The sequence below is a fragment of the Symphalangus syndactylus genome, chromosome 5, assembly GCF_028878055.3.
Source record: "Symphalangus syndactylus isolate Jambi chromosome 5, NHGRI_mSymSyn1-v2.1_pri, whole genome shotgun sequence".
NCBI lineage: Eukaryota > Metazoa > Chordata > Mammalia > Primates > Hylobatidae > Symphalangus > Symphalangus syndactylus.
This window is the reverse complement of record NC_072427.2, coordinates 117,418,531-117,445,349: the sequence shown is the minus strand read 5'-3', so window position 1 is coordinate 117,445,349 and position 26,819 is coordinate 117,418,531. Positions and strand designations below refer to the sequence as shown.

Here is a 26,819-nt window from a genome sequence, read left to right as displayed (position 1 = left end):
ATGATGGCTCATGCCTGTAATCCCAGCACTTTGGGAGGCCGAGGTGGGCGGATCACCCGAGGTTGAGAGTTCAAGACCAGCCTGACCAACATGGAGAAACCTCGTCTCTACTAAAAATAGAAAATTAGCCGGGCCTGGTGGCGCATGCCTGTAATCCCAGCTACTTGGGAGGCTGAGGCAGGAGCAACAGTTGAACCCAGGAGGTGGAGGTTGCAGTCAGCCGAGATCGCACATTGCACTCCAGCCTGGGCGACAAGAGTGAAACTCTGTCTCAAAAAAAAAAAAAAAAAAAAAGAAGAAGAAGAACTGTAACAGAAGTATGCGCAAGCCGTTGGGGAGATGGGAGGGCTGGGGAGCTAGCACAAGAGGGAGGAGAAGGAGCCCACCATGTCTAAAAAGGGAATCAGAAAAACTTCACATAGGGGCATTTGAGCCAAGGACTAAAGTCAGAATGTGAGTGTCCAGGCACACAGAGGGACAAGTGACAAATGTGAATGGACAAAAATTACACAGTGCACTAGATAATGTGGGGAACGACTTTACCTCACATGTCAGCCAAATAAGCATTATCCTTTCAAGATAACAGAAACTGTAAGCAAATAATTCTTGATGCCAATCCAAAACATGTAACTGAGTTTTGATGGAATTTGGTAAGGAATGCCTGATGCTCAAAATTAAAAAAACAAACAAACAAAAAAAAAACTACCAGGTTTAAATCCATCAGGAGGGAACACATCTTCGGCTGACTGATGCGGGCGGGTAAGGGTTTGAGGGTTTGCACTTGCAAAGGTATAAGAGGCTAAGGTAAATTAGGATGCATTAAAGGACTTCAGCAGTGGACATGGAGGTAGGGGAGAATGTATTCAGAACAGAGGCTGAAAACATGGGAAAGTGTTTGAGACCTGGGCCTGAAAGGACTGTGACATGGCACTAAAAAGTTTGTGTGTTATCCTCTGGGCAAGGGAAGGCCACTATGGGCTCTTTACGCAGGAGAGGACCATGAGATGTGTGCCTTAGAAAGACCTCTATGGCAGCCACATGGAGATGGGAAATACACAGAGCATCAGGAGGCTCTAATGTTACCGACTGAATGTTTGTGTCTCCCCAAAATTTGTATGTTGAAATCTAATCCCCAATGTGATGGTATAAGGAGGTCGGTCTTTGGGAAGTAATTAGGTTTTGAGGATAGATCCTTCATGAAGGGGATTAGTGCCCCTATTAAGAAGAGGCCAGAGAGCTACCTTTCTGCCTTGTGACAATACAGTGAAAAGTCAAGTGTCTGCAACCTGGAAGAGAGCACTCACCAAAATCTGAGCATGTTGACACCCTGATCCCAGACTTTCAGCCTCTAGAACAGTGAGCAATAAATTTCTGTTGTTTGCAAGCTATCTGGTCTATGGTACTTTGTTATAACAGTTTGAACTGGCTAAGACATACGGAAAGAGATTTTGAGGGTTTGATTTGTGTTGGCGACAGCAGGGATGAAAAAGAAGTGATTAATTTGAGATATATTCAGGAGGTAGAAATCAATATAACTTCTTAACAGACTAGTATAGAAATTAAAGATAACCGAAACTTTTAGTTTGGTAAATAAATGGTATATCATTAACTGAAAAAGGAAAAGATGGTTTGAGAAGATGATAATTATTATGACTAACACTGAGCACTATTCTAAATCCTTTAAAGCACTAACTCATTTAGTCTTCACAACAACCGTATAAGGTCCCTAAATCTACAGATGAAAAAAACCAGCGCACAGAAAGGTTAATAAATTTGCCCAAGGTCACACAGCCAGAAACGGCAGAACCAACATGTGAACTCAGACACACTCTCAACTACCACATTACACTGTATGGTACACAACCAGTTAAACATCTCTCATGTCTGAGGGACATCAAGGGAGTTGTGTTTAATTTGCATTTGGAAAACAGACCTAGGGCTCACAAGAAGAATATGGCTATGAATTTTAGTGTCATCAACATAATTGTATTTCCTGAGGCCATGGGAAAAATGAGATGGACATTTAGAGTGAAGAGAGAACCAAAATGTAAGGAGCAGCAAGAAAGATCCAAGAAGGACACTAGGAAGGAGATTTTTCAAGCAGTGACTGTCCACAGGCTGGCTCAGTTGCCACACCACAGCGGTACAAACTTGAAGTGGTCTGGACCTTCTCCGTGTGAAAATGGCGAATCCATTCACTATTTGCTGGATGAATGGATTTACCATCTACCTGTTTGCTGGATTTACCATCTAGCCAAAAGATAGCTAAAAGATTCCAGCTTAGATTATGTCATCAAGAAAGGAGGCCTGATAGAGTACGAAATGGGGAAAACAAGAAAAACAAACAAACAAAAATGGATGCTCTCAGCTCTTGAAAGGATGATTTATACCCGTGTTTGAGCAAAGCAGATTCTGCCTTCAGAGAAGCAGCAGCAAAGCTAGCTCATCTCTCAAGCAGCACCCCATCTCATCCATCACCCACTTCCCCTACCTGCCCCCCAGCCTACTCCATGGGACCTCTGCTCTGCCAAGAGGGCAGGGCCCCAGCCACGCTGCAGCAACACCAGAAGCGCACAAGAAAACGTGCTGTTGCATAGACAGCGCAAATAATGGCTCTTGTGATAATCAGCTTTTGTTTTTAATGGGCTTCACATGACTCATCAGCTATCATGTATGCTATAGCCTGAGCTCTGGCTCTAAATCAAACAAGTTCAAAGGGAGGAAGAAAGGAATAACAGCAAAAGATGAGCAGATATCTCAAGAAACCTTAATCCTACGGAGGAAAAACAGAAATGGAGGCAGGAAGAAGACAGTTTCCCCTTTGAGCACTCAGGTACCGAGGGTCCAGAGAGGGCGGAAGCTGAAACAGCCGCAGAGAGAGGCAGCCTAGTTGCCATGGTGCCATCCTGCCAGCCAGCAAGGTTTCACCAGACTGTTCCCTTTCTGCCACAGTTCCTGTCTTGTGGGCAGCAGAAGCACCAAGAAAGAAGAAAAATGGTTGTTTGTATTCTTATGGCTGCAGGGTCATATCTCTATGACTTAACTATTTCTACAAGTGACAAGGAGAAAGTGGTAAGAGACAGAGAAAGCCGCCAAGATGGGGGTAAACTCCTTTGGAATGTATTAAATCCAACTTCATTCTGTGGATAAAATGCCCTCGTGAATAAACACTCAACCCCAAAACATCTTTTTTTTTTTTTTTTTTTTTTTTTGGTATTTATAATCCAAGAACCTTGACAGAGAATGTCAGCTTTTTATCAAGGCTCTTTCCCACGGTGACTTCTGATATTGGGGGTTGGGGTTCATTCCCAGGTGAAAAGCATGAGTTTGTGGCAAAGAAAACAGTATTGTTTGGTCACCACGCTGGAATGGAAGCCAGGACATTCTGAAGGATGCCTTGGCACTAATACAAATTAGCAAATGACTTTAGCACTTCTGAGCCTCAATTTCTTCATCTGTGAAATGAGAAGAATGGACTGGGTGAATATGAAGCCCTTCCACTCTCTTAACCTATGCTTATGGGTGCTCAGGGCACGGGAACCCTTCCAGGTGACTCTTGTGGTTAGGCTGTCCACGTGTCAGGACCCTGATTGTGCCCCCAGGGACACACAAGTATGAGAGTGGCTACAACTCAATGGAAGCAATAAGTAAACACATACACACTCACAAAGTTCGATCCCTATATTCGATTAAACCATGGGTTAGTAGACAGGAACCATGTCTCATGCATCTTCACGCACTCAAAATCCAGCCCAGTCCAGGCACTGGGCTTAACAAATGTTTACTGCATGCATTCGAGGCAAATCTCTAAAATGTCATATTATGAAGCTTTTCCGACATGTCGGTTATGAATTGAATTGTGTCCCCCTAAAATTCACATGTTGAAGCCCTAACTCCCAGTATCTCAGAAAACAATGTTTCTTGGAGCTAGGACCTTTATAGAGGGAATCAAGTTAAAAAGAGGTCGTTAGGGTGGGTCCTAATCCACCCTCATGGTCTCTTTACAAGAAAGGAACTGGGATCACAGCTATGAACACAGGGAGGATGGTATGAAGAGACATAGGGAGAAGATAGCCATCCACAGCTAAGCAGAAAGGCCTGGAACGGATTCTCCCTCACAGTCCTCAAAAGGGACCAACCCCGCTGACATCTTGATCTTAGACTTTCAGGCTCCAGAACTGTGAGGCAATAAATTTCTGTTTTTGAAATCACACAGTTTTAAAGCCACCCAGGTTATGGTACTTTGTTATGGCAGCTCTAGTAAACTAACACAATATCCAGAAGTAGAATTATATAGTGAAATCTCCCATGACACTCACCACCCAGATCTTTCACTCCAGCATACTTCATATTGTATCTCTAAAATACATGGACATTTCCTTACATAACAATACCCTTATCAAACCTAACAGAATTAACACTAATTTAAAACAGAATTAATTTAATTTAAAACTAATTTAACAGATTTAATTCCCAGAAGAAATAAACCTTATACTAAAACACACACTTACATTCCTCCATTAAAACTATTAACACTATCAGGCTGGGTACGGTGGCTCATGCCCGCAATCCCAGCACTTTGGGAGGCTGAGGTGGGCAGATCACCTGAGGTCAGGAGTTAGAGAGCAGCCTGGCCAACATGGTGAAACCCCATCTCTACTAAAAATACAAAAATAAGCCAGGCATGGTAGCGTGGGGTCCCAGCTACTCAGGACACTGAGGCAGGAGAATCACTTGATCCTGGGAGGCAGAGGTTGCAGTAACCCAAGATTGCACCACTGCACTCAAGCCTGGGTGACAGAGCAAGACTCTGTCTCAAATTTAAAAAAAAAAAAAAAAAAAAAAAAAAAGCTATTAACACTATCAAAAACAAAACACCAATAAGCTTGAAATTTTGTCAAACAACCCTCAGAGGATAAGCAAGTCTCTCAGAATAATTCAATTTCCTAATCAGCTCTCATATTCAACAATTTCCTGAAAGTAAAAACCTGTGTTTCTTTATTCAAGTACAGAAAAGAAAGGAAGAATGCAGTCAGTATTCATAACCACTCCCCGGTCACTGAAAATGCACTTTTCAAACTAATCCCAAGAAATTTAGTAGACATCATTAAGTCTTTAATTTAAAAACAGTACGTGCAATGGTATTGTATATTATATTACACATAATTTAAGCACATGAAAATTGACATGACAGAGCTCAAAACCACTACCAAAAAAAAAAGATAAATACAAAACCATACCTTTACAGGGTAGAGAACAGCTTGTTACGATTTTCTAAAACGTTAGAGACTGGAGTTACCGATGCTTCAACAATTGACAACTTCCAATCACATGTCCTCTTCAGGAAGGTTACTTTTTGTCTAATGTTAAGACAAAGAGAAATGTTAAAGTCAGAATGGCCTACTTAAAAAGTTTTTCAAAAGAGTCTTTGGAAAAGCAGTTCGCTCCATCAACTTTCAAAACAGGCATCGCTGTAAAAACCCACAATCCAGCTAATTAGTCTCAGCTGTTTGTCATATGGCACTGCAGACCAGTCAAGTGATTTTTGCCCCTTTCAAGCTTACCAAGTTCCAATTCGACTGGCCACTCAGAGGGCGGCTTTATTAACCTCTTCTGGTGTTAGAAGACTCGCACTTCAGCTCTTTCTTCTGCCCACCTACCCCGTGAATCAAAAAAGTACAACATTTGTTTTCTTGAGAAAACATTTAGAAAAGTATTGTATTCTCAAGGCCCTTAAAGGTTATATTCGTATTGTTGCTTACAAATACAATGCCTGATCCAAACAAACAATATGGGAGATCAAATGGAAGTGACAGGAGGGATGGGACTAGATTACCCAGACCTTGCAGCTGGCCTCCAATTCCACAAGTAAAACTGCCTACGAGGGAATCCACCCAGATATCTTGCTGGCATCTCAAATCCAACATGTCCCGTACTCACCTCCTTTGCTTTTCTCCACAACCTTGCTTCAAACCCACTTCTCTTCCTGTGTCTTGAATCACACAATCCCAACACAGCCAGAAATCTGATGGTTCTCATTAACTCCTCCCTCTCTGCCCTTCCCACTTCCAATTGGCCACCAAGTCCTAAGGATATTCATCTTCTCGCTCTTACTCCAAGTTTTGATTATTTCTTGGATGGCTATAATAAACCACTTATTTGGTTTTCTGGTCCCCACGTATTCTTGACTCTGATCCATCCTCCACACCACACCCAAAGTGATCTTTCCAAAAGGTAAATGAGAGTCCATCACTCTCCTGTTAATGGCTCCCCACAATCTCCACAATAAAATCCCTACTCCTTAAGTTTCTGCCTTCAGTATCACCTGCCTCCTGCCTATAAGCCGCTAGAGTCCAGCCATCAGTACTTTTTATAATTCTCTAAGTTAAGCGGTTCTCAAACTGTGGTTCCAAGACCAGTATTATCAGCATCTTCTGGGAACTTACTAGATTTGCACATTCTTGGGCCCACCCCACTGTATCAGAAATTCTGAGGACAGGGCACAGCTGTCTGTGGTTCAACAAGCACTCCAGGTGATTCTGATAAACACTAAAGTGTGAGAGCTGCTGCTCTAAATCCACCAAGCTCTGTTCACTAAGACAATCAGCTCCCTGGCTCCTTATGCCAGCAATGCTGAGCTGGATACACCTTCCCTGTGCTTACTGTTTCTGGAACTGGTCACCCCTGTATGCTAATTATTCAATTTATTTCTTGGTCTTTGTTGTTGTTTTGTGACAATCTTGAAGACAGGGGTTGTATCTTGTTTTTTATTCATTCACCCCATAATCACTTATTGAGCACTTATGAATTATTCGGTGAAATGTTGGACATAGAACTAATCAATCTATCCCTTGCCTCTAGGAAAAGCTACGCTTTCATTTTGGCAGCTCAAAGTGTGACTGAAGACTCAATCTGTCCAATCTAAAAAAACCGCCACTGGCCTCAAGAACTGTGGGCAACTAAGAAAAGTCTGAGCACAACCAGTCTGACATCTCTTCTCACGGTAAATGAAATGGAATTTTTGTTTCACACTTGACGAAAGTCTCATGAAAATGCACCCCTTTCTCTTTTATATCACACAGCAACCTCGAGAATTTTGAGAACAATTTAGTAAGAAAATGTATCAAGATTTTTAAATCCCAGATTAAAATTCATCAGAGTTAGCTTCCTTTAATTACAAGTTCATATTAGCACTTCTCAACCCTCAGGATATATAGGAATCTCCTAGGGATCTTTCAAAATGCTAATTCTGATCCAAGATTACTGTAGAGGGAGATCGAGACCATCCTGGCTAACACGGTGAAACCCCGTCTCTACTAAAAATACAAAAAATTAGCCGGGTGTGGTGGCGGGCGCCTGTAGTCCCAGCTACCCAGGAGGCTGAGGCAGGAGAATGGCATGAACCCGGGAGGTGGAGCTTGCAGTGGGCTGAGATCGTGCCACTGCACTCCAGCTTGGGTGACAGAGCGAGACTCCGTCTCAAAAAAACAAAAACAAACAAGAAAATCCTGTAGGGGGCTCAGGAGTCTGTATTTCTCCTAGTAAGCACCCAGGTGATGCCCAGGTAATATTAACATTCCTAACTCTGGAACTACAATTTGAATGGCAAGCAAAATTATGACAATACCATTTTTCATAGTCTGCTTAAAGCAACAAAATCTTTTTTGGATGCTTCTGTATTGAAAGCTTTCTAAAATATCTTTCAGACTTCAGAATAAAGATGGCATGCTCAACATGTACATGTGGTTCTGCTGCCTCCCAAAATCTCACTAATATAACAATAAGGAATGTTTTATTTCTTTTAGACATAAACTCACAAGGACAAAGATCAGGTGGTGGAAGCAACAAAACGGTAGAAGCTAGAGAGTAGATGGACTAGAGGTAAGTGATTAGCAGACCTCGGAAAGCTGACTCTTCATCTGCCAGTAGGGAAATCCAAGAAGGAACTCATCACAGAATCTCCAGAAAGTCTCAGGGATTCAGAACCCCAAAACTTCTGGAATTTGGGGGACAGTAAAATAGGGACTCAAAACAGACAAATGGTGGTCATCTGCTTAAAAAGCAGCTCAGCACACCAAGAGAAGAAGAAAAGCAAGAACGAACTACCAAATAGAAAATAATGAACAAAATGGCATAGTAAGTCCATATCTATCGATAATTACTTTAAATGTAAATGTATTACATTCTCCAATTAAAAGACATAGAGGTTGGACACGGTGGTTCACGCCTGTAATCCTAGCACTTTGGAAGGCCAAGGCAGGCAGATCACTTGAGGTCAGAAGTTCAAAACCAGCCTAGTCAACATGGTGAAACTCCATCTCTACTAAAAATACAAAAAAATTAGCCAGGCATGGTGGAGGGCACGTGTAATCCCAGCTACTAGGGAGGCTGAGGCATGAGAATTGCTTGAACCCGGGAGGCGGAGGTTGCAGTGAGCCAAGATCGTGCCACTGCACTCCAGCCTGGGCGACAGAGCGAGACTCCATCTCAAAAAAAGTAAAAATAAAAATAAAAAATAAATAAAAGACATAGAATGACAGAATATATATAAAAAATAAGATGCAATTATTTGCTGCCTGAAAGAGAGTTGCTTTAGATTTAAGGGCAGACAGACTGGAAGTAAAGGGATGGAAAAAAATATTTCATGCAAATGGAAACCAAAAGAAAGCAGGGGTGACTATACTTACATCAGAATAGACTTCAAGTAAAAAACAGTCCCAAGAGACCAAGAAGGTAGTTATGTGGTGACAAGGAGGTGAATTCATCAAGCAGACATAACAGTTGTAAACATGTAGGCACCCAACATCAAAGCACCTAAATATATAAAGCAAATATTAATCAAACTGCAAAGAGAAATAGATAACCATACAATAACAGTAAGGGATTTGAATACCCTGATTTCAACAACGAACAGATCATCCAGATAGAAAATCAATAAGGAAATGGCAGGTCTGAACAACATTATAGAACAAATGGAATTAACGGCACATACAGAACTTTCTATCCAACTAGAGGAGAATATACATTCTTCTCAAGTGCACATGGAATATTCTTCAGGATAGAACATATGGTAGGCCACAAAACAAGTCTCAACAAATTTAAGAAGATCGAAATCATATTAAATATCTTTTCTGACCACACTGATATGTAACTAGAAATCAATAACAGGAAGAAAACTGAAAAATTCACAAATATGTGGAAATTCAGTAACATAATCCTGAACAGTCAATGGGTCAAATAAAATCAAAAGGAATTTTTTTTAAAATCTTGAGATACATGAAAATAGAATATAACACATCAAAATTTTAGGGGATTCAGCAGAAGCAGTTTTGTTTTGTTTTGTTTTGTTTTGGTTTTGTTTTGTTTTTTGAGACAGAGTCTGGCTCTGTGGCCCAGGCTGGAGTGCAGTGGCACCATCTCGGCTCACTGCAAGCTCCGCCTCCCGGGTTCACGCCATTCTCCTGCCTCAGCCTCCCGAGTAGCTGGGACTACAGGCACCCGCCACCACGCCCTGCTAATTTTTTTGTATTTTTAGTAGAGACAGGGTTTCACTATGTTGGCCAGGATGGTCTCGAACTCCTGACCTTGTGATCCGCCCACCTCGGCCTCCCAAAGTGCTAGGATCACAGGCTTGAGCCACCGCGCCCCGCCTGCAGAAGCAGTTTTAAGAGGGAAGTTTACAGTGATAAATGCCTCCATTAAGAAAAAGAAAGATCTCCAGTAAACAACCTAAGTTTATATTGCAACAAAGTAGAAAAAAGGGAACAAACTAAGCCCAAAATTAGAAGAAGGAATGAAATAATAAAAATTGGAGCCAAAATGAAATAGAGACAAAAAAAAAAAAGAAAAGAAAGAAAAGATGAATAAAACTAAGACTGTTTTTTGAAAAAATAAACAAAATTGACAAAACTGGCTGGGCGTGGTTGTTCACGCCTGTAATCCCAGCACTTTGGGAGGCCAAGGCGTGCAGAAAACCTGAAGTCAGGAGTTTGAGACCAGCCTGACCAACATGGTGAAACCCCGTTTCTATTAAAAATACAAAAATTAGCCAGGTGTGGTGGCGGGTGCCTGTAATCCCAGCTGCCTGGGAGGCTGAAGCAGGAGAATCACTTGAACCTGGGAAGCAGAGGTTGCAATGAGCTGAGATTGCACCACTGCACTCCAGCCTGGGTGACAAAGCAAGAATCCATCCTTAAAAAAGTAAATTTTATATATATATATATATATATATATAGAGAGAGAGAGAGAGAGAGAACTTTAGCTAGTCTAAAAAAAGAGTAAAAACTCAAATAAATAAAATTATAAATGAAATAAGAGGTGTTACAACTGATACCACAGAGGTACAAAGAATAATAAGAGATACTCTAAATAATCCGGTCGGGCACAGTGGCTCACGCCTATAATCCGAGCACTTTGGGAGGCCAAAGTAGGTGGATCACTTGAGGTCAGGAGTTCAAGACCAGCCTGGCCAACATGGTAAAAGCCCGTCTCCACTAAGAATACAAACATTAACTGGGGCATGGTGGTGCGCACCTGTAATCCCAGCTACTTGGGAGGATGAGGCAGGAGAATCACTTGAACCCAGGAGGCAGAGGTTGCAGTGAGCCGAGATTGCTCCATTGCACTCCAGCCTGGGTGACAGAGTGAGACTCCATCTAAAAACAACAACAAAATAAAGACAAAAAAACAGTGGGCAAAGCACAAAAAAAAAGAACAGCAAAGGAAACAACAAAATGGAAAGGCAACTGGCCGGGCACAGTGGCTCACACCTGTAATCCCAGCACTTTGGGAGCCCAAGGAGGGCAGATCACTTGAGGGCAGCAGTTTGAGATCAGCCTGACCAACATGGCAAAACCCCATCTCTACTAAAAATACAAAAATTAGCTGGGCACGGTAGTGGGCAACTGTAATCCTGGCTACTCGGGAGGCTGAGGCACGAGAATCACTCGAGCCTGGAGGCAGAGGTTGCAGTGAGCAGAAGTTGTGCCACTGAACTCCAGTCAGGTGACAGAATGACACTCCACTTCAAAAAAAAAAAAAGAAAGAAAGAAAAGGCAACCTATAGAAGGGAAAAAAAATGTAAATCTGATAAGGGGTTAATATTCAAAATATACAAGAACCTCATACTACTGAATATCAAAAAACACCCCCCAAAAGAAAAAAAAATTTAATGGGCAAAAGACCTGAATAGACATTTTTTCAAAGAATACATAAAAAATGGTCAACAAGTATATGAAAAAGTGCTCGGCATCACTAATCATCAGAGAAATGCAAATCAAAACCACAGTGATTTTGATTACCTCACATCTGCTAGGATGACTAATTTAAAAAAAAACAAAAACAAGAGATAAGTGTTGGCAAAGATATGGAGAAGAGGGACCCTTGTACACTGTTGGTGGGAATACAAATTGGTACCGCCACTATTGAAAACATTATGGGGCTTCTTTAAAAAAAAGTTTTCAAAAATTTTAAAAACAGAATACCATAGGATTTGGCAATCCTACTTTTGGGTATAATACATCTGAAAGAATTGAAATCAGGATTTCTAAGTGATATCTGTACTCCCATGTTCACTGCAGCGTTATTCACAATAGCCAAGACTTAGAAACAACCTCAATGTCCATTGACAATGAATGAATGAAGAAAATGTGGTCTACACATACAATGAAAAAGTATTCAGCCTTAAAAAAGAAAGAAATCCTGCCACCCGTGACAATACGGATAGGTGGAAGATAATACACTAAGTTAAGTAAGCCAGACACATAAAGAGAAATACTATGTGATCTCCCATATATTTAATATATAGAATCTAAATGTCTAACTCTCCAAGCATGGTGGCCACTCCTGTAGCCCCAGCTACTCAAGAGGCTGAGGCGCGACAATTGCTTGAGCCCATGACTTCAAGGCTGCAGTGAGCTATGATCACGTCACTGCACTCCAGCCTGGGCAGCAGAGCAAGATCTTGTTTCTAAAAGAAAAACTTTTAATTTAAAAAAAAGTAACTCAAACTCCCAGAAGCAGAGAGCAGAATGATGGTTGCCAGGGACTGGGAGGAGGGGGAAATGGGAAGGTCATAGTTAAACAGAACAAGTTTCAGTTATGCAAAATAAATAAGTTCTGAAAAGCTATTATACAGTATTGTGTCTATGGCTAATAATACTGTATCATATACTGAAAATCTGCTAAGAAGATAGATCCAGTGTTAATTGTTCTTACCACACACACAAAAAAATGCAATAATAATAATAAAGGAGGCAGGATAAAACTTTGGGAGGTGATGGATGCGTTTATGGCCTTGATGGTGGCGATGGTTTCATGGGTGAATAATTATCCCCAAATTCATCAAGATGTATACATTAAATATGTACAGCCTTTTTATCTGTCAATAATATCTCCCATAAAGTAGTTTTTTTAAAAATAAGCTGTTAAGTAGGGGAAGGAAAGAACGAACAAACAAACATAGGAACAAATGAACAAACTCAGGTAAGAAAGAGGAGATGAAAATGGTATACTTGTGGCAGGGTGGATGGAGGAATGAGCTGAGTTCTCTCCTTCTGTAATAAAGTGTCAATAGATAATGACTAAAACTGAAAAACTGACCACAGAAATATAAATATGTCATTTAGAGACCAGATGTGTAAACTACTGCAAGACTTCAGTGGTTAACTCTGGGGAGCAGGAAATGGGCTGGGGGAGAGGAGTCTACTGGTTTTTTCTAACAGCCCTTGTAGAACAATGTCCATGTATAACTTTGGTAAATTTGGCGGGGCATGATGGCTCATACTTGTAATCCCAGAACTTTGGGAGGCAGAGGCGGGCAGGTCACTTGAGTCCAGGAGTTCGAGACCAGCCTGTTTGCCTCCATAATAAATGGCTCCTGACCGCTGTATTGATTTTGTGTCTTTTGTTAATTTATATTTCCTTCTCCCTCCCCTCACCTTTGCTGTCAGGCAGCTATCCCTCACCACAGTAATCAGTGTGCCTTCCTGGGACAACCCCTACCCCTTCCGATGCACTGTTTTTAATTGACAAGACACCTGGAAACCAAATGACCAAGCTTATTAGAACTGTGTGTAAAATGAAGAAAAATGGGCACCAAAAAATGTTATGAAAGTTGCTCTGTGATGCAGGTTGGCAATTTTCAATACATTAACCATCTGTCTAACTCAGAACCCTTTGGCCTTACTATCAACTATGGGTCAGTAGGCTGGGTGACACTCAGTGGGACCAACCATCCCAGTTTAGTGGGGACTGAGTTACAGCACTGAAAGTCATGCATCCCTGGAAACCATATCCCAGCACTGGGCAAATTACTTCATCTTCTACAACCTGTTTCATCATCTGTAAAATGAAGGATAATATCTGCTTTGAAAGATTGTTGAGGATTAAATGAGAAAATGTTTGTATCATTCTTGACACATATGGTAGCTGTAGCTATTATATTCACTTGCATATTGTTATTATCAACCCTAATATCAGGTAGCAAAAGAAAGTATTCTTAGAAACATAACCTGTAATTTGCTTTATGTATAGTGGACTTCAGGAAGCTGCAATGTTTGCTTTTGTGAATTTCCTTCCCATTTTGTAACACACATTTTGTTTCAGGGACTAAAACATATTAAAGAAATTTAATAGTTCAACATTTCTGATTTCTCTACTGGACAAAAGCCTGGCAGGTTTCCACTATCCTTTCATAGACATGACTCTTTTACACTATGGGAGCCTGGGGTATTGATGTCAGTAGCTGCTTCGAAACTTGTGAACAGAAATCAGCCTGTGACCTCACAAAGAAGGACATCACACATCATATCTGAAATTTGTTTTTAATTTCCATTTCACTTTCTTCCTTCATAATAGCACCAGATTATTCAGTCTTCTAAGTATTTTTTTTTTTTTTTTTTTGAGATGGAGTCTCACTCTGCCACCCAGGCTGGAGTGCAGTGGCATGATCTCAGCTCACTGCAAGCTCCACCTCCCGGGTTCACACCATTCTCTTGCCTCAGCCTCCCAAGTAGCTGGGACTATAAGCGCCCACCACCACGTCCGGCTAATTTTTTGTATTTTTAGTAGAGATGGGTTTCACCATGTTAGCCAGAATGGTCTCAATCTCCTGACCTTGTGATCTGCCCGCCTTGGCCTCCCAAAGTGCTGGGATTGCAGGCGTGAGCCACCACGCCCGGTGCAGTCTTCTAATTATTTAGTGAATTCAGTACATTGGCGTGGGGCTGAAAATCTGCATTTCTAAGTTCTAAGTTCTAAGCCAAGTCATTCACTAAATATGTCAATTCTATCCCTGAAAAATAAGGGCTTTTATCACCAAACAGATGAAATACCATTTCTGAACTCAAAAGCTGAAGCAACTCCCTACTCCACAGTTCTTAGTTACAGCCTGAAGGAAATTGCTCACATCTATGCACCCCACAGACAAAAGGGCACAGCTGCTAAAAGAACAGTTCCAAACTTTGGAATAGATAATGGAAAAGATCACAAGTTACTCAAAGCCAAAATAGGGCCTAGGAACCCTCTAAGAAGCAGTAGAGACAGCAGAAAGAGCCAGGCAGATAAGACTCTTCATAAAGGCTCCCACGGCCTCTCCTCCCATACTCATATTTCTTCTTCACCCAGTGTCTGAGGCCTGTGACCACAAAACACAGGAGAACACAGAACCTCAGAGAAACCTTGAGGGGCAACTGGTCAACCAATTAGGGCAGGTGAAAATGGATCCAGGACTGGCAGCAGAATCATCTAGGGTATGTGATGAAAATCTGAAATTGTGGGTCCCATCCAGGCCTCTGAATTAGGATCTCTGTGAGGGAGGCCTAGGGAATTTGCATTTATAACAAGTTTCCCAGGAGCTTTCTGGTTATACACAATCAAGTTTGTAAGCCACTGTTCTAGGGAGACAACAGATGGCAAAAATGTACAACTATAGTTAGGCAAATAGCCTGTACATCAAGATCGTATTTAACTTCTACTAGCCTCAGATACCAAATCTGTAAAATAGGGATAATACTGACCTAGCAAGGTGGCTGTGAGAATTAAATGAAATAAGTAATAGCCTCACACACAGTGTCTCACATACAGCAGGCGCTCAAAAAAAGTCCATTCCCTCGCTTGTGTATGGCATTCTAATGAAGACTTACACCAATAGTTTTTGAATAAATATCACCTGTTTTGAATAAATATCACCAAGGAAAGCAGACGGCTAGGAAAGTTAAGGCCTCAATGTTAATGACTCATCAACTACAAAGGCCGAGGTCAGCAGCTTTAACCAGCAATTGAGTCATGAAATGTACCTGTAGACAGTGGTTCTCAAGCTTCGGGGTGCATCAGTCACCTAGATGGCTTTAAAACACAGACTCTAGGCCCTACCAGAGTTTCAGATTCAGTAGGTCTGGAGTGGGGCTGAAAATCTGCGTTCCTAAGTTCCCAGGTGGTGCTGATGTTACTGGTCCTAATCTCACACTTTGCAATAAAAAAAGAAAAACTATGCTGTGCATATTTCCTGTTTGACACCAGACTGGTTAGTTACATGTAAATAGAGAAAAAAAACTAAGAAACCAGCAATTTCTGAGGCTGTGCTGCCTGTGTCCCTGAGAATCTTACTATGTTGTTTGAACAATGCATCGAGAGGACAGGAAGATTTGAGTTCTATCTTCCCACTCACTTGCTGTGTGACTCGGCATGAGACATATGATCTCTTCCAGCCTGAGTTTACTCAGGCTGGGAGTAAAGGTGAGCTAGGCACTGGTTCCCAAACCAGGTTGTCCACCAACAATCACTAGAGCAGTATTTAAAATAAAACATAGATTCCCGGGCCCTAGCCACAAACCTAATAAATTAGAATCACCAAAGGAGACACTGAAAAATGTGTTGTTGTTTCTTGTGGGTATGGCATTTTTTTATATACATATACTTCAAGTTCTAGGGTACATGTGCACAACGTGCAGGCTTGATACATAGGTATACATGTGCCATGTTGGTTTGCTGCCCCCATCAACTCATAATTTATATTAGGTATTTCTCCTAATGCTATCCTTCCCCCAGCCCCCACCCCCTGACAGGCCCCGGTGTGTGATGGTCCCCTTCCTGTATCCAAGTGATCTCATTGTTCATTTCCCACCTATGAGTGAGAACATGCGGTGTTTGGTTTTCTGTTCCTGTGTTACTTTGCTAAGAATGATGGTTTCCAGCTTCATCCATGTCTCTGCAAAGGACATGAACTCATCCTTTTTTATGGCTGCATAGTATTCTATGGTGTATATGTGCCACATTCTTAATCCAGTCTATCATTGATGGACATTTGGGTTGGTTCCAAGTCTTTGCTATTGTGAACAGTGCCACAATATACATACGTGTGCATGTGTCTTTATAGTAGCATGATTTATAATCCTTTGGGTATATACCCAGTAATGGGATTGCTGGGTCAAATGGTAATTCTAGTTCTAGATCCTTGAGGAATCGCCACACTGTCTTCCACAATGGCTGAACCAATTTATACTCTTTTGTGAGCATGTTTTAAACAAAAGCTCCCTGTGCGATTTTCATGTACGGCCAGTTTTGAGAAGCATTAACATGGTAATCTTTCTTCAGCATTAAAGCTCTTGGGTCTTTTTGATTTCCAATTCACTGGGTCCTGAGTCTATACTTACCCAGTAGCCTTCTCCTTTTATATTTTCTTCACCTGGATATTCTTCCTAAAGGAAGCATACACTGTCCTCAAAAAAAGGAATCTACTCTGCTTAGCAGTTCCATTTCTCATATATCGGTAAACTGGCATTCTGGTTTCATTTAAAAAATAAAGTCCAGGATGGGCACAGTGGCTCACACCTGTAATCCCAGCACTTTGGAAGGCCAAGACAGGCAGATCACTGGAGGTCAGGAGTTCGAGACCAGCCTGGCCAACATAGTAAAACCCCATCTCTACTAAAAATACAAAAATTAGCCCAGCATGGTGACACGCTCCTGTGGTCCTAGTTACTTGGGAGGCTGAGCTAGGAGGATCCACTTGAGCTCAGGATGTTGAGGCTGCAGTGAGCTGGGTGACAAAGACAAGAAAGAAGGGAAGGAAGAAGAGAAAGGAAGGGAAGGAAGGGGGAAGGGAAGGGGGAACGGAAGGGAAAAAGGAAGGTAGGAAAGGAAGGGAGGAAAAATAAGAAACCAGAGGCCCTTAGAGACCACAGCTACATATTTGGATCTTATACCTACTACAATGAAAGCAACTAGGGGATTTTAAGCAGAAGGATATGACCTGAATTCCTTTAATGTTTTAAAATTTTGTCTCATGTTCTTCAAGGGTGTGAATTCCTTTTTTTGGACATCGCTGGCTTTGTGTGAAGAATGGGCTATGGCAGGGAGGGGCAAGAATTGGAACAGAAAAGTAGCAGTACAGGCCTTTAACCAGCAGCTGGCACAGGGCAGGCACTTGGATATTTCTGCACTGCTTTAACATAGGGAAATCATAATATACTTGTTTCACTTCCTAACGTATTTCAGAGGAGCTCAAGGAAGAGACTCTGGGTGTTAGCAAAGTTCCATCTAGATGTCACTTCTTTTGAACAACATATACAATTTTGGATTGTCCACAGTACAACTGGCTCCAATCAAGAAGTATTAGAATAAGAACATAAAAAGAACACACCAGGGAACCATCAGACCAGGCTTCTGGAACCATCCCTGCCATCAATTAGCTATGTTATCTGAGGCACAGCTCTGGACTTCTGGGAGGGGAGCCTGGGCTACAATTTCCAAGGTCCCTACTAGCTCTTAAATTACACAATTCTGTAAGTGTAACAAATGTGGTTTCCTTATCTGGGTGGCAAAATGGGCTGATGACTCAGGGTGAGGTTTTTTTGTTACAGATTTTCAACCTCCCAGAGAAGCTCTAGTGAAGCTAGAATCAGGGTGTTAATAAAGAAACTGTCCAGTTTTATTGTTTCCTATCCAGGGTATGGTGGTCAGCTGGAAATATGGGAAGTAGACATTCCTGGCAGCTGAGAGCTTATCGTGCAGAGACTGAGAACCCAAGTCCCTGTGTAACCCTTCAGGTACACGTTCTCTGTGGTCCCCTGCTCACGTGGCTTCCGCTCATGTGGAAGCACACAGTAGACAGGCACTGAAGACCAGCCTCTCACTTCCTCCTGCTTGTAGGCTGTTCCCAAAGGGTCCACTGCTCTCCTATGGCCAACCTGGCACCTCCACGAGAACCCCATTTTGCATGATCCCTGGGGGCAGTGGTTCTCAGCCTCAACTGCAACTGCCCATCAGAATCCCATGTGGAGACAATAAATAAATAATAAATAAATAAATAACAGCCTGAGCCCTACCCCACGTTTACTGACTTAGAATTGGGGTGAGGGAGAGGTTAGAAAGACAACAGTGGTAGAGTTAGGCTTAGTTAGTTTTACATGATGGAGAGAACGTGTAACTTGGGAAACTGCAAGCCAAAGAGGTTGAATGAGTTGTCTAATGCAGGGTTTCTTAGCCTCGGCACTGTTGACATTTTAGGCAGGATAATCCTTTGCTGGGGGCTATCCTGTGTACTGAGAATGTTCTGCAGCATCCCTGGCCTCCACCCACTAAATGCCAGGAGTAACTCCCCAGTTATGACAGTCAAAAATGTCTCCAGGCATTGCTAAATGTCCCATGTGGGGTGGGGCAGGGGAGAAAATCACCCCCAACTGACATACACTGGGGTGATATCACATAGTTAATACTCAGGAATATGGAGACTAAAAACCGACATACTGATTCCTGACTGTGTTGATTCTTCCACATTCAAGCAGGAGCTCCGGAACACAGGAATGAGCCACCGCCTGAAGAAATACCACTACCCACTTCACCGCACAGCCCACTTCACCACACAGCCCACTTCACTACACAGCCCACTTCACGACACAGCCCACTTCACGACACAACCCACTTCACGACACAGCCCACTTCACTACACAACCCACTTCACCGCACAGCCCACTTCACTACACAGCCCACTTCACGACACAGCCCACTTCACGACACAACCCACTTCACGACACAGCCCACTTCACTACACAACCCACTTCACTACACAGCCCGCTTCACTACACAGCCCACTTCACTACACAACCCACTTCACTGCACAGCCCACTTCACGACACAGCCCACTTCACTGCACAACCCACTTCACTACACAACCCACTTCACTACACAGCCCACTTCACTACACAGCCCGCTTCACTACATAACCCACTTCACTACACAACCCACTTCACTACATAACGCACTTCACTACACAGCCTAGGGCAGATGTGGGACCTGGGACAGCTGACCTTGTCCCTAATGAGAAAAGCCACATTAGGTCTCCAGCATTTGACTGTGAGGACAATGCCTTATCTTTTCAAGGACTGTTACACCTCTTCACTCATTCTTGGAGTTGTTTCCTTGTAATGATGAGATTTATTATGAAAATCACTATTTTCATAATGATTTCTTAGCAAGAAACAAAGAAATCCTGACCACAATCATAGGTTATATTTTAAAATTCTTTAGTTTTGCAAATGAACATTTAAGTCATGACCTATTTCTGTATGTTTCATTTCCCCCCTTATTAGGGCTAGTACAGCAAGAATAAAAGTATCCTATTATTGTGTTTAACTAGCTGATTTAGACCTTGACTTTGCTTTTAATGATACAAATACACAGGAGATTAGTATTCAGCCATACCCTGATAGGACTTGACCAGCCTCCCAGGTGGTGGGATCAGGCCGAGGTAGATAAACTGTAGCAAGTAAGAATGAACAGATTTTTCAGTCTCTTGGCAACCAATTTTATTATTATGCTTTGACCTGGCAGCTGGTAAGACTTCATATGAATTAACCAATGAGACTATGAAAAAACAAGATTAGTGGTTCTGAAATAATGGTATTCAAATAGCAGTTAGAGAAAGCAGTTCATTTTCAAGGCTGCTTTCTTTTATTTTATTTATTTATTTTTTTGAGTCGGAGTCTGGCTCTGTCACCCAGGCTGGAGTGCATTGACGCAATCTCGGCTCACTGCAAGCTCCGCCTCCCGGGTTCACGCCATTCTCCTGCCTCAGCCTCTCTGAGTAGCTGGGACTACAGGCGCCCGCCACCACGCCCGGCTAATTTTTTTGTATTTTTAGTAGAGACGGGGTTTCACCGTGGTCTCGATCTCCTGACCTCGTGATCCGCCCGCCTCGGCCTCCCAAAGTGCTGGGATTACAAGCGTGAGCCACCGCGCCCGGCCGGCTGCTTTCTTTTAAATAGGTATAAATAATTGTAATAAAAAATAATCAAATCTTGTTTAAAAAGAACAGATCTCTAGTGAGCAAGTCACATACACCTGTCCATCTACCTTGGTCCTTGTCATATGTATATCTTCCATATTTATTCTACTAAAATAAAAAGGGGTGAGGAGTTTTGTGGGAATAGGCCACTCAAAGCAAGCAGGCTTTCCATAAGACAACACTTAGTTGTTGTGGAATTATACTCAGTAAGACCACCTTAATCAAAGCACCTTACAAAAGGTACTCCAGAGGGTCAAAAGTGTTAACAAAACCGTAAAAAAATAAAACCACATTGAACTATAGGCTTTCTGGCATAACAGCAGGGACAAGAACCACATGGGGCCTTCAACAGTCATGCGGCTCTCAGAGAAAAGTCAAGGTGTCTCATGAGAATGGCTTTGGCTGCCACATGTTGGATCTGGGGACTGAAGGACAGTATGATAATGAGGTGATCTGGAGTGGATGGCTAGAGACGTGATTAAAGGTCAACATGAAAACATAAGCAACTTTTTTATGACCTCTTAAGGGAAGGGATTATGCAGCAGAACAACCGCTGGTCCCAGAGTCCTACTTCCAGCTCTGCCACTAACTCTATGTGACTTTGACAAAGTGACTTAACCTCTCTGGAGTAAATTCCCTTAACTATAAAAGACTAGAGTAAAATGAAATGTTATCTGACTTCCTTCTAATTCTAATACTCCTTGGGTTTACAAATCCTCTCTTTTGGATACATGCACAATCACCAAAAATCAGCCATGGCTCAATCATTCTTTGGACATTTTCACGATCGATGCATTTCCTATGCATAAGCATAGCCTCCAGCTAGGGCTGCCAGACACAAAACAAGACACCCAGTTAAATGTGCATTTTGGATAAAGAACAATTTTTTAGTAAAAGTATGTCCCAAATAATGCATAAGATATATGAAACAATTATTCGGTGTTTATCTGCAACACAACTTTAACTTTTTTTTAATTTGCTAAATCTGGCACCCCACCTCCATCCCCACATAGAATCAAAACTCTCACTCCACACACATGGGAGGTTGGCTGACTAAAGCACTACACGGCAAACTTCCGTTTAAGGGCAACATATACAGAGGAAAAAACAAACAAAAACAGGAAAGGAGGAACCAAACTTTCAGCATTCCTCTTGAGTAAGAGAGGCATCTAATTTTACTTGACACTAAATAAAATATGAGTGTTACTAGACCTCAAACATACAAGAACCTGCACAACCAGAGAGTCCAAACAGAGCTGAATGCTCTCTACTCCACACACCTTACCCTACAAACATAAGTAAATTACAAACCCTTTATCTCTGCCTCCAGCTCAGGGCTCATGTCTGCACCTAGCTTAAGGGAAACCAAATCATAAACTCAAACTTCCTGACCAAGAGGCAGAAGAACAAATATGGTCCAAGCAAAACCTGTAAGCGGCATAAAAAGTGAAGGCTATAGAAGAGAAAAATTACTCTCTTCAAGAACCAATCTTGTTTTAGCAATGGCAAGACAAATTCCCTTCTTAGCGGCCTGGCCAATGTGGTGAAACCCCGTTTCTATTGAATAAATAAATAAGAAATGAATTTCCATTTTCTTAAATTTCCAAAAAACTTCACTCTTCTTAAATCAGCACAAGAGGCCAACACCCTGGAGATGGGCACTGAATGGCCCTGTCCAGTTTGCCCAGGATACATACAGAGGGCTCCAGTCTGCCACTGTGGGAAGGACCAAAAGCCTCACCTTTCTACTTATTTGACCTTTCCCTTTTTAAGGAAGATAAGACTATTATTTTTGGGAAAGTAGGACAGAAGACGAGAGACTTAGGAGATGTTGGTGTATCTATAGACATCGCTTCTCTTAGAAAAAATGGATGGAATAGTGGGAAAGAAATAACAGAACCCTCTACAGACATGCCATCCTGAATGTGCCCAATCTCCTCTGATCTTGGAAGCTAAGCAGGATTGGGCCTGGTTAGTACTTGGATGGGAGAAATGGCAGAATGATCCCTATTGCTCCGTCTTCCGTTCCCTTTTTCATTAGTTCAACACATATCTTTCTGAGTGCTTAATATATGTCAGAAACCATTCTATGTGCTATGGACATCACAGTGAACAAGGCAGATTACTGGCCATCCTGGAGCTTGTCTTCTACCAGTGAAAGACAAATGTTGTGTGTGTGTACTGGTTTGTGTATGACAGTTCTATAAATACTCTAAAGAAAACAAGGCAAGGTAGGGGGGCAGAAAATGATGGGATGGGTGAGGGATACTATTTTAGATGGGGTGGTCAAAGAAGGCCTCTCCAGAAAAATAGCTTTTCACCTGCATGAAATAAATAAGAAAGCCATGCAGACATCTGAGGGGAAAAGCATTCCACGCAGAGGAAACAAGTGCAAAGGTCCTGAGGTATGGCTGGAGCAGAGTCAGCAAAGGAAAGAGTGATAGCAGATGAAGCCACACTCTATGCAAGGGCTGTATAGACCATGGTGAGGACTCTGTCTCTTCTGAGATAAAAAGCCATCGGAGAGTTTCAAGCAGAGTGACATAATAGACTCTGGCTGCTGTGTTAAAAATAGAGTGTGGAGCAGTAAGGGTGGAAGCAGGGAAGCCCTTCAGAAGGCTTTTGCAGTAATCCAGGTGACGGAGATGATAGAATTTGGTGGAAGCAGCAGAAGTGGTGAGAAATTGTTATCATCCTAGATGTATTCTTTTTTTTTTTTTTGAGACGAACTGTCACTCTGTCACCCAGGCTGGAGTGCAGTGGCACGATCTTAGCTCACTGCAACCTCTGCCTCCTGGGTTCAAGCGATTCTCCTGCCTCAGCCTCCTGAGTAGCTGTGATTACAGGCACCCACCACCATGCCCCGCTAATTTTTGTATTTGTAGTAGACACAGGGTTTCACCATGTTGGCCAGCCTGGTCTTGAACTCCTGACCTCAGGTGATCCACATGTCTCGGCCTCCCAAAGCGCTGGGATTACACGCATGAGCCACCACGCCCAGCCAGATGTATTCTTAAAGTAGAATCAGTGAGACTTGCTGAGGAATTTTTTTTTTTTTTTTTTTTGAGATGGAGTCTCACTAGGTTGCCGAGGCTAGAGTGCAGTGGCGTGATCTCAGCTCACTGCAACCTCTGCCTCCTGGCTGCAAGCGATTCTCCTGCCTCAGCCTCCCGAGTAGCTGGGGCTACAGGCACATGCCACCACGCCCAGCTAATTTTTTGTATTTTAGTAGAGATAGGATTTCACTCTGTTAGCCAGATGGTCTTGATCTCCTGACCTTGCGATCTGCCCGCCTGTCTCCCAAAGTGCTGGGATTACAGGCGTGAGCCACCGCACCCGGCCTGCTGAGGAATTTAATGTGGGGTATAAGAGAAAGAATCAGGAGTGATTTCAGGGTGTTTGGTGTGAGCATCTGGAAGAGTGAAGTTGCCATTCACTAAGATGGAGAAAACTAGGGGAAAGCAGCTTTGGGAGAGAAAACTCAAAAGTCTGGCTCCTAGAGATCGTTGCTCACTTCAAAACCCTTACATCTATTCTAGAACCAAAACAACAGAAACTGAGAAGATGATTTTAAATTTCATGTGGAAGGCCAGGCACGGTGGCTCACGCCTGTGATCGCAGCACTTTGGGAGACTGAGGCAGACAGATCACCTGAGATCGGGAGTCCGAGACCAGCCTGACCAACATGGAGAAACCCTGTCTCTACTAAAAATATAAAATTAGCCAGGCGTGGTGGCATATGCCTGTAATCCCAGCTACTCAGGAGGTTGAGGCAAGAGAATCGCTTGAACCGGGAAGGCGGAGGTTGCAGTGAACCGAGATCGTGCCATTGCACTCCAGCCTGGGAAATCAGAGCAAAACTCCATCTCAAAAAAAAAAAAAAAAAAATTCATATGGAAATTCAAGGGACTGGATAGTCAAAACAATCTTGAAAAAGAACAAGGTTGGAGGACTCACATATCCTGATTTCAAAACACTATGTAGCTACAATAATCAAAGTAGTATGAAACTAGCCTGAGGACAGACATACAGATCAATGGAATAGAACTGACAGTCCAGAAATAAACCTTCACATTCATGGTCAATTTATCTCAACAGAGGTGCCAAAACCATTCAAAGAGGAAGAGTCTTTTAAACAAATGGTGCTGAAAGAACTGGATATCCACATGCAAAAGGTTGAAGTTAGACCCCCTACCTCACACCATATTTAAAAATTAACTTAAAATGAGTCAAAGAATGAAATGTAAGAGCTAAAAACTATAAAACTTTTAGAAGAAAACATAAGTGTAAATCTTCATGATCTTGAATTTGACAATGTTTTCTTAAATTTGACATCAAAAGCACAAACAACAAAAGGAAAAATAGGCTGGGTGCAGTGGCTCAAGCCTATAATCCCAGCACTTTGGGAGGCTGACGCAGGTTGATCACTTGAGGTCAGGAGTTCGAGACGAGCCTGGCCAACATAGCAAAACCCTGCCTCTACTAAAAATACAAAAATTAGCCAAGCATGGTGGCGCATGCCTGTAATTCCAGCTACTCTGGAGTCTGAAGCAAAAGAATCACTTCAACCCAGGAAGCGGAGGTTGCTGTGAGCCAAGATCATGCCACCACACTCCAACCTGGGCAACAGAGTGAGACTCTGTCTCAAAAGAAAAAAAAAGAAAAATAGATTAAATATACTTCAACAAAATTAAAAGTCAAGGCAGGTCACAGAAATTAAGGAAGGAAGAAAAAAGGGAGGGAGGGAAGAAGAGAGAATGGTAGAAAGGAAGGAAGAAAAAAGTAGGAATGAAAACGTAAAACAACATAAACCAACATAAAATACAGAAAATAATGATCCTCAGTCAAGTTCCTTCAGCATTATATTAACCTTTCTTCACTTCTAACCATCTGCAGAAACTGTTTTCCAGATTGTATTTTCCCTCTAAAGCAAGTTTTTAAGAAGGCCAAAAAAAAAAAAAAAAAGAACAAGAACAGTGAGTGGAGAATCAACAAATTTAATTAGCAATGATTACAGAAAACTTACATAGCACAACTCTATAATCCCTCTACCCCCAGCTCCAGCATCTGACTAATCAACCAACCATAAAAAGTGAGAATCCATCCAGAAGGAAAGAACAGCTGTCAAACCGTAGGGGTAAGGAAGAGGACCCTGTGGCAGAAGACCCCGAGGCCATATGGGCCCAGGTGGCCAGCAGGAACGGAAAGGCTGGGAAGGCTCCTCAGTCCAGGGCTCACAAGATGCCCTTCGCTTCAGGCCTGACTTGGCTGAACTGGTGATCTACTGGGACAGAGACAGGCTTTGGCAATAGTTACCAAAGCCTGTCATCCTATCAGCCCCACCGCCAGTCCCGGCCGGAGGGCCTGGCTGCCAGGTACAGTTTTCAGTCTAACCGACAGGAGAAGGGAGAGCCCCTCCCTCGCAGCTGGTCTGCAGTCCAGACCCTCGCCCACCGGAGGGCAACCAGGTTAAACAGTTAAACTGAAAGCAAAAGAGGGAGGAATGAACCGGGGGGGGGCGTGCGGGAGGTCGGGGACTTTCCTCCTTTCCCTCCAGGAAAGTTTCCTACCCCTGATGGGCACCCTCGCACCTGGATGCAACCCGGAGGCGACCTGAGACCCTGGCCGGACCTGGGACCGCACCTGGCCAGCACCAGGCAGTTGTCATCACTGGGGTCTGCGCTGAGGGCCTGGGAAAGAAGCCACTTTTCAGGCGGGCTTGGGCGCCCTAGGACGGCCCCAGGGGGACGCCTCGCTCGACCCTCCCGGAGGGACCGGACCCGCCGCGCGCCTCCCGCTCCTCAGGCCCCCTCACCTGGCTCGCCCCGCCGTCCTGTCCCCGCCCGGCTCGGGTCCCCGCGCGCCGCGTCCACCCGCTGCCGGCCTTTTTTGGGTCGTTGGCGGGTATTTTCCGCCTGGCCCCACATCACTTCCCGTAAAGGAGAGCGAGGTGGGGCGGGACCTTCTCTCCTCCACCTCCCGCCTCCTCCTGTCACCTCGGGAGCGGCCCCCGCCCGGCTGTCTCGCTCTCCCCGGCGGCCGCGCCTCCGAGGGGTCCTCTGGGAACCCCGAAAAGGCCCCGCTCGCCTGCTTTGTCCCAACACTAGTTTCCACTGCGCCATTCTGGAAGGCGCTAGAAGATAAAGGAGTGTTTTCGTTTTGGGGACACAGGAGGGACATTTACAAACTGCACCAAGGACCGGTGCGCGGCGAGGTGTCGTTTAGGGACTCTCCCCTATTCACCTCCCCCAAAAGCCGTGTTGTAAAGGTGTTTTCCGGGGCATCAGCTCGCGGTCGCCACCGTAGCAGCCGGAGGTGCCGGCCCCGCCCGGGGTTCCCGAGTCCGCGCGGCTCCTGAGGCGGCGTCCCAGGCCCGGCCCTGCCCCCGGCTTCCCGCCCCTGCCCCTGGCTTCCCGCCCCTGCGGCTCCTGGCTTAGGTCGGCCTGTACACGACCTTTCCGGGGCAAGGGAAAGTCCAGGATTCCTGGAAATAACATGGGAGAAAAATAAGTAAAAAATTTCGCAGGAAAAAAAT

General features: G+C 43.3%; 1 protein-coding gene across 3 annotated transcripts in view; it reads right to left on the bottom strand.

The window, feature by feature from the left end:
* RAB27A (RAB27A, member RAS oncogene family) overlaps nucleotides 1–26,344 on the bottom strand; it is an 84,349-nt gene extending 58,005 nt beyond the window's left edge. Inside the window, exons 1-3 of one of the 3 annotated variants that reach the window (XM_055279227.2) lie at nucleotides 26,100–26,344; nucleotides 8,688–8,814; nucleotides 5,241–5,360 (exon numbers count right to left, since the gene is read on the bottom strand). The gene's annotated coding sequence lies outside the window, so the exon portion shown is untranslated. Of the gene's footprint in view, nucleotides 1–5,240; nucleotides 5,361–8,687; nucleotides 8,815–25,875; nucleotides 25,975–26,099 lie in introns of all 3 variants that reach the window. The other 2 variants (XM_063639433.1, XM_055279226.2) reach the window with 2 other exon arrangements.
* Nucleotides 26,345–26,819: the final 475 nt, after the last annotated feature.